Source organism: Hevea brasiliensis, chromosome 4 (assembly GCF_030052815.1).
Source record: "Hevea brasiliensis isolate MT/VB/25A 57/8 chromosome 4, ASM3005281v1, whole genome shotgun sequence".
NCBI lineage: Eukaryota > Viridiplantae > Streptophyta > Magnoliopsida > Malpighiales > Euphorbiaceae > Hevea > Hevea brasiliensis.
In genome coordinates this window covers 21867421-21876863 of record NC_079496.1, presented here as the reverse complement: position 1 = coordinate 21876863, position 9443 = coordinate 21867421, and positions in this window count along the sequence as shown.

Genomic DNA, 9443 nt, shown 5'->3' with positions numbered 1-9443 from the left:
TCTGAGCTACCACGAATATTTTATGGATTTTTAATCCTATTTAAGGACTAGAAAATTACGAAAAAGCAAGGTTCGGGTTTACCTTTGCTGATTCCGACTCTGGGGACGCGCTTGGGACATCTGACAATGGGAGGGTAGCCAAAACCTCGGTCCAATTCAGAGACTTTTCCGATAGCAGTGCATGCGCCGGAAATTCCGCAGACCAGTCAGCCAATCGAATTTCCGCGAATTGAGGATACCTACACGAAGCCCACAACACGGGGGTTAGTACATAAATTTTTCAGAATTTTCTAAGCTCATTTAATGCTCGGAAAAACACTGCGAAGTTCCGTGGGACCCACCGAAAAACGGTGTCGAAAAATTTTGAAATTTATATCCCCGCGAAGCTCTCGACGAGTGGAGCGCTCTGGTACTCTCGGTTTTCTCGTGGGGTTCACGGTTTGCGAGAAATCTAGCCCAAAAGTCAAAATGGGTTAAAACTTCCCGGGCAAAAATTGGACAAACCGCTTGATGGATTTCGGTGTTCTTGGTGTCTATGGAAAGCTCTCGACGAGTAGATGAGTTTAGATACAAGACCCGGTCCGATTGGTGGCCGGATCGGCCGGATTTTGGTCTGAAAGTCGAACGGTCGCGTGCGGCGTCCACTCCAGCCAGTTTTCGGCGTTCGGTATTGTCGGTGGTGGGGCCCGGTGGGGTGGTGCCGCGACACAGGGTGGCAGGGGAGGCGGCGATTCTGTAAGGGGAGGAGGGAGGAGAGAGAAAAAGAGAGAGAAAGGGAGGGAGGTCGGACACGCCCGGGGAAGGGGAAAGAAGAAAAAGAAAAGGCCGGTCCGATTCGACCGGTCCGATCCGGTCCGGTTCGATTCGGTCGGTTCGATTTAGGATACAAAATTTTGAATTTTTACTCTGCCTCGGGACCGAAAACGAGGTCCAAAAATTCCAAAAAAAATTTCAGAAAACTCAGAAAAATTCGTAGACTCCAAATATATTTTTAGTTTTGCCACGTGGTCTTTAAATTAATTTTTAAAAATCATCTAAATTTATATTTTCGAAAAAATTGAACCCGATTTTTAAAATCCGAAAAAATCTCAAATAATTTCTTAAAATTTAATAAAATTCAAATATCCATAATACTCATAAAATAATAAAGTTTTAAAATTTTGGGGTGTTACATTCTTCCCCCCTTACACAAAATTCGTCCTCGAATTTTACACAAGGCAGAATAAAGTACAAGATTACATATTGAACAGATAAGGATACTTGCTACGCATGTCCCGTTCTGACTCACAGGTGCACTCTTCCACTGACTGACTCCTCCAAAAAACCTTAACCATAGGGATCTGTTTTGATCTTAGTTGTCTCACTTGGTAGTCCACTATGGCTACAGGTTGCTCCTCAAATGTCAAGTTCTCTTTTAGCTCTATTACATCCGGTTGTAGTACATGAGAAGGATCTGAAATGTATTTCCTGAGCATGGAGATGTGAAACACAGGATGAACATGAGAAAGGTTGGGTGGTAGCTCCAACCGGTAGGCAACTGCTCCAACTCTATCAGTAACCTCAAAAGGTCCAATGTACCAAAGTGTCAACTTGCCCTTCTTTCCAAATCTCATCACTCCCTTCATCGGAGAAACCTTCAGGAATACATAGTCGCCTACTGCAAACTCCACATCCCTCCGTCTGGGGTCTGCATAACTCTTCTACTTGCTGAAAGCTGTTTTCAATCGTTCCCTGATTAAAGGAACTATCTCTGAAGTGTACTGCACTAGGTCTACATCATGCACCTTCGCTTCTCCCATTTCCGTCCAACACAGAGGAGACCTACACTTTCTTCCATATAGTGCCTCATAGGGTGCCATCCCTATGCTAGAATGGTAACTGTCGTTGTAGGCAAACTCCACCAAAACTAGCTGATCATCCCATTGACCTCCAAAATCCAAAACACTCATGCGAAGCATGTCTTCCAGTGTTTGGATTGTCCTTCAACTGTCCATGCATGCGAGGGTGGAAGGCCGTACTGAAGTTCAACTGTGTGCCAAGTGCCTCCTGTAACTTTCTCCAAAATCGAGAAGTGAACTGGGGCCCTCTGTCAGATATTATGGAAGCTGGAACTCCATGCAATCTGACTATTTCTTGAATGTAGAGTCGGGCGTACTGTGCCACAGAATATGTAGTCTTCACAGGCAAAAAGTGAGCTGATTTGGTTAGATGGTCTACAATTATCCATATCGAATCATATCCTCGCGTGGTATGAGGCAACCCAGTCGCAAAATCCATAGTGATCATTTCCCACTTCCATTCTGGGATAGGGAGCTCTTGCAGCTTCCCTGACGGTCTCTGATGTTCAAACTTCACCTTCTGACAAGTCAAGCACTTGGACACGAAGTCTGCTATGTCTCTCTTCATGCCATTCCACCAATAGCTATCCTTCACATCATGGTACATCTTGGTGGAGCCTGGGTGGACATTGTACAGTGTATAGTGTGCCTCTTGCATGATTTCATTTCTGAGATTGTCCACATCGGGCACACATATCCTAGAACCTTGCATAAGGGAGCCATCATTAGCAAATCCAAACTCACCACCTTCACCCTGCTGTACTCTTTCTATGATTTTCATCAATTGTTGGTCCCTGTGCTGGGAAACTCTAACTCTGTTCCGCAAGTCTGGCCTCACTGAAAAATGAGCCAACAATACCCCCTCATCTGAAAGATCTAGGATTAAACCTTGATCCATTAACTCATGTACTTCCCGAATCAACGGTCTCTTCTCCACTGAAATGTGCGCAAAGCGCGGAAGACTTCCTGCTCAAAGTATCTGCCACTACATTGGCCTTCCCAGGGTGGTACTGGATGGTGCAATCATAGTCTTTCAGAAGCTCCATCCATCTCCTCTGTCTCAAGTTTAAATCCCTCTGTTGCAAGATGTACTTCAAACTCTTGTGATCGGTGTATATCTCGCACACTTCACCATACAGGTAGTGTCTCCAGATTTTTAGTGCAAAGACTACAGCTGCCATTTCCAAATCATGGGTGGGGTAGTTCTGCTCATGCCTCTTCAGCTGCCTTGAAGCATAAGCCACTACCTTTCCATTCTGCATCAAAACACACCCTAAGCCAACTCTAGAGGCATCACAGTACACGGTGTATCCTTCACCACTCATAGGTAGTGTCAACACAGGGGCGTGGTTAGACACTCCTTAAGCTTCTGGAAGCTCTTCTCACAGTCATCTGTCCAAATGAATGGAACATTCTTCCGAGTTAACTTAGTTAAGGGAGCTGCTATCCTGGAAAAATCTTGCACAAAACGCCTATAGTAGCTAGACCAGAAAACTTTGCACCTCGTGGTATTTGTAGGCCTAAGCCAATCGATTCTGACTTCAATTTTCTTGGGATCCACTTGAATACCTTCATTAGAAACCACGTGTCCCAAGAATGAGATGCTTTCTAGCCAAAATTCACATTTTAAAAATTTGGCATACAACTGGTGCTCCCTCAAAGTCTGCAACACCATTCTCAAGTGCCACACGTGCTCTTCCTCGGTCCGAGAGTATACCAGAATGTCATCTCTGAATACGATGACAAAACGATCCAAAAATGGCTGGAACACCCTGTTCATCAAGTCCATGAAGGCTGCTGGTGCATTAGTGAGTCCAAAAGACATCACCAAGAACTCATAATGACCATATCTTGTCCTGAATGTCGTTTTGGACACGTCCTCATTCCTGATTCTCAACTGATGGTAGCCTGATCGCAGGTCTATCTTGGAAAAGAATTTAGCCCCTTGGAGCTGATCAAACAGGTCATCGATCCGAGGAAGTAGATACTTGTTCTTCACAGTCACCTTGTTCAGCTGTCTATAGTAAATACACAACCTCAATGACCCATCCTTCTTTCTCACAAATAGAACAGGAGCACCCCAGGGTGAAGTGCTCGGACGTATGAAACCCTTGTCCAAAAGCTCCTATAGTTGGTCCTTTAACTCTTTCAATTCTGCTGGGGCCATCCTGTAAGGTGGCATTGATATGGGGTTTGTACCCGGAACAACATCAATGCAGAACTCTATTCCCCTTTCTGGTGGCAACCCTGGAAGCTCTTCAGGGAAGACATCCATGAATTCTCTGACAACAGGAACATTTTCCATGTTGACACCTTCTACAGATGTATCTCTCACCAATGCCAAATACCCTTGGCATCCACGCCTCAACATTTTTCTAGCACTAACTGCTGACACCAAATTATATGGAGCTACGCTCCTGTCACTATCAAAGCTAAACTCTTCCACACCAGGTATGTGGAAATGCACCTTTTTGTTCCTGCAGTCTAAAGTGGTATAATGAGTTGCCAACCAATCCATCCCCAAGATTACATCGAAATCCATTACTGGTAGAGGAACCAAGTCTGCTGGGAGAATCTTTCCATCCACTACTACTGGGCTACCCAGAAAAACCATGTCTACCTCTATGTTGTCACTAAGTGGGGTAGCTACAGACAAAGGGCATTCTAAAGTGGTAGGGTTTCTACCCAATCTCATGGCAAACACAGGGGAAACAAATGAGTGCGTAGCACTCGGATCTATTAAAACACGAGCCTCATAGGAACAGACCAGAAGAATACCTGCCACAACTGCATTTGAAGCTTGAGCATCCTGGTGGGTCAGGGTGAAAACCCGAGCTTAACCCCTACCCTGAGTGGCAGAACCCTGATACTGACTTCTCCCTCCTGATCTGCCTCCAAATCCACGTCCCCCTTGTCCTCGGCCCTGTTGGCCACTAAACTGACTGCCTGCCATGCTGGAAGCACCCGGATACAACTGACGAGGAACATTTGCAACAGAACCCTGTGACCCCATCTGTGGCTCACTGAACACGGGGCATTCCCTAGCAAAGTGACCTGGTTGGCCACACCTGAAGCATACTCCTGAACCCATCATACAAGGTCCTGAATGTCCTCTTCCACACTGTGCACAAGGTGCCAAGGAGGATCCTGAACCAGACCCAGAACTGTTGTACCCTGAACTGTGACCACTGCTGGATCCATACCCTGGTCTGAACCCTCGGGATTTGTGTCTAAAACCACTCTTCTTGTTCCTACTTCTTCCTCTGAAATTACTCTGGCCACCACTATCTGGAGCACCCATATGGGGAAGACCTGAAGAACCCTCTGCTTTGTTTTTCTTTGCTCTTCCGCTGTCATCCGCAGCATAGCTAATCTCTATCTGTCTGGCTTGATCAACTATCACATCAAACGACTGATCCGACATCATGGCCAGGTTTGCATACCTCGTGTCCAGCCCCTTTAGGAACCTCTTCACCTTCATAGTTTCTGTAGCAACTGCTGTAGGGGCATACCTGCTCAACTCAAGAAATTCTGTAGCATATTCATCTACAGACCTGCCATTCTGTCTTAAGGCCTCAAAGGCCCACTACTTTTGATCCCTAAAACTTTCTGGCACAAACCGATTGATGAACAGTTCCACAAACTGAGTCCACGACAAACCCTCCATCCGAGGTAATATGTAGTCATTCATCCATTGTCTAGGCATAGGCCCCATGACATACTGCATACACTCTATTAGTCTTCCATCAGTCAACTGTAATTCTGTTCCTGCCTATCTGCAGAAATCCAAAAACCGATATGCATCGTCTGACACATCATAAGTACCAGGCACCAACTTCTTGAAATTGATGATCTGTTTGTAAGGTTCCCCTCTTGGTGCAGTGGACTGCTGCTACTGTATAGGGTGGACCATATATTGCGCCATCATATCGATGGTTCTCTGTAACCCAGCTAGAGTAGCTGCCATGGGGTCCATGGGACCCTGTGCCATGAAAGACTGATCCTGAACTATTGGCAGCTGCTCTTCTACTTGAGCAGCTCTTGGCCTCCTACCCTGCCTCCTCGGGGCAGGCGCCTCATCCTGTGCTGACACCTCGTCAGGCACATCAGTTACAGTGCGATGGCAGCTCTCCTGCTTCTACGCATTTTCCTGAAATTTAGCAGCATTAGCCCACAAAATTCAAAACTGCACATTACATAGCTCTATAGACTCATGTTTACACACAATATATAAAGCAGAAACTAGAAGCAAAGATGACAATACAAGACGAATGTGGACCCTATTTTCCGCATGTGACTCCTAATAGACTCTTTCTAACACTTTAGACAATCAATCCCTAAGAATCTAGAGCCTAAGCTCTGATACCACATTTGTCATGACCCAACCTATGGGCCGGACCGGCACTAGGACCTAGGCCAGCCTAAAGCCCCCGAGGCCCGTAGTAAGCCTAACTATTCACTTAACCCAACTCTAAGGCCCATTTGGGCCCAATTTCAAGAAATCAACCGGACAGAGTCCGACCATAAAATGGACCTTTCAACGGGGAGTTTTTGACTCACCCGACCTGTAAACACAATAAATATTCAATTGGGGAGCTCAGCTCACCCTCCACATACTCATCAGCATAAAAATAAATGGGAGCTCAGCTCCCTCATCCAATCCATCAAACATGCATAGAATATTAAGTTTACAGGTCCAAAATAATAATTTAGTTTACAGACCCATATCAAATAAATATTTCTAACACATGCGGAAATTCTAAGATTTAACAATTTTATACAAACATTAATAATCGACCTGCGAGGAAGAAAGCAGGTTAACCTCAAAAATATCCTCCTGTGGCCTGGAAAAATATTGAACAGGAGTGAGCGTTCGACTCAGAGAGTAAAATATCAATTTTAACCATAATCTCTATAACTATCTAGAACTAATGCACCCTGTAGAGTGAAATGCAACATCAGCAATAATATCACATCATAACATCAAAAAGGTAATTTGGAGCACTCACACACTCAGTAGTATCAATCGTAATATATGGGAGCTGATCCCCTATACAGCTCTCTTAAATCCAACCTGGTGCCAGCGAAGAACTCAAGCCGGACTTTCGCTTAATAAGCCAAATCGGGGTCCCAGCGAAGAACTCAAACCGTGTCTACCCAGAAGGACCGAGTCCCAGTGAAGATCTCAAGCCGTGTCTACCCGTCCTATCCATAGTCCACACCACATCACACGCACGCCAACGCACGCACACTGCTCCAAATTACCACAACAACATACATGGCACTTTCACAGTTATGAATGTAACATAAATCGTGCCTAAAGTTTATCTACATAGATATATGCATATAAGTGATGCATGAGCATGCTTGAACATATAATAATAGTGAAATTACAATTAAAATAAATATTTTACTCACAGACTTGACAACGGTCACTGGGGCGGCTGGGCGGAGGAAGAAGGCTGTCCCGGCTCACCTGACAATTACATTACAATTATTTAATACAAATGACTCAATACAAATCAAGAAAAGACCAAATACGTCCTAAGTCGTGCCGAAAATCCGGCAGAGTCTCCCCTATACCTAGGACGTACCCAACCTGCAAAAGGGCTCAAAACACACTTCTATATTCACAACCCATATATCCGCAACTCAATCACATCACACAGCCCCTCCTGGGCCCATCAAATTAGTTATCCATCACAATATGTAAAATTTCAATTTAGTCCTTATAATTTATCATTTTTGCAAAAACTACCCAAATAAGCTCTAAAAATTCTAAAACTTTGCCCTGCGGTCCTTAATGATATTACTAGGCTATTGCAAAAAGAATCATAATTTTCTGAGCTATCATGAATATTTTATGGATTTTTAATCCTATTTAAGGACTAGAAAATTACGAAAAAGCAAGGTTCGGGTTTACCTTTGCCGATTCTGACTTCGGGGACGCGCTCGGGACGTCTGACAATGGGGGGTAGCCAAAATCTCGGTCCAATTCAGAGACTTTTCCGGTAACGGGTCTGTCTGGCCGGAAATTCACAAACCCGGTCAACTGTCAAATTTCCGCTAATTGAGGATACCTACACGAAGCCCACAACACGGGGGTTAGTACATAAATTTTTCAGAATTTTCTAAGCTCATTTAATGCTCGGAAAAATACTGCGAAGTTCCGTGGGACCCACCGAAAAACGGTGTCGAAAAATTTTGAAATTTATATCCCCGCGAAGCTCTCGACGAGTGGGGTGCTCTGGTACTCTCGGTTTTCTCGTGGGGTTCACGGTTTGCGAGAAATTTAGCCCGAAAGTCAAAATGGGCTAAAACTTCCCGGGCAAAAATTGGACAAACCGCTATTTGGATTTCGGTGTTCTTGATGTCTATGGAAAGCTCTCAACGAGTAGATGAGTTTAGACATAAGACCCGGTCCGATTGGTGGCCGGATCGGCCGGATTTTGGTCGGGAAGTCGAACAGTCGCGCGCGCGCGTCACTCCACTTCGAGTGCCGTTTTCCGGCGTTCCAAGCGGCGGCCGGTGGGCTGGGACGGCTGAGTGTGGGCGCCGGCGAGCTGGGGTGGCAGGGGAGGCGGCGGCGCGGTAAGGAGAGGAGGGAGGAGAGAGCAAAAGAGAGAGAAAGGGAGGGAGGTCGGACGCACGCGGGGAAGGGGAAAGAAGAAAAAGAAAATGCCGGTCCGATTCGATCGGTCCGATCCGATCCGGTTCGATTCGGTCGGTTCGATTCGGGATACAAAATTTTGAATTTTTACTTTGCTTCGGGACCTAAAACGAGGTCCAAAAATTCCGAAAAAAATTTCAGAAAACTCAGAAAAATTTGTAGACTCCAAATATATTTTTAGTTTTGCCACGTGGTCTTTAAATTAATTTTTAAAAATCATCTAAATTTATATTTTAGGAAAAATCGAACCGGTTTTTTAAAATCAGAAAAATCTCAAATAATTTCTTAAAATTTAATAAAATTAAAATATTCATAATACTCATAAAATAATAAAGTTTTAAAATTTTGGGGTGTTACAAATATAATATAAAATTTATAGACTAAATAATTAATTTCTTAAAATCTAAAGACTAAAGTATAATATAAGATAAAATCTAAGAACTAAATTATAAATTTTTCATAATAATTACTTATAGCATTACACAATACATAAATTCTTTGGAATTTATAATACTTTGACCGATAAGAAGAAAGTAACAATTAATTATAAAATAATAGCTCATCTTATAAATTTTAAGACTGATTGGTGTATGCAATTTTATTTTTATTATATAAAGAGATTTAATTGATAACTTGAAGTCGTAATTTTTAAGTCATAAATAATGAAATAATGAGAAATAATTAACTATAAATAATGAAAAAGAAAATACACATTATTTTAAATAATGCTTATTATTAGTGAAAATTGTGGTTAAAAGAAAAATTAATTAAGAAAAGATGAGAGATCTTCACTTCCTTGTATTTGCTTAATTCGCTCCATAAGATCACGTTGACATTTAAACTATGCCTCTTCAGCCACCATTCACATCACTTAATTTTCTATTTATTTTTTTAATCTTTAATCATATATATATATATATATATATATATATATA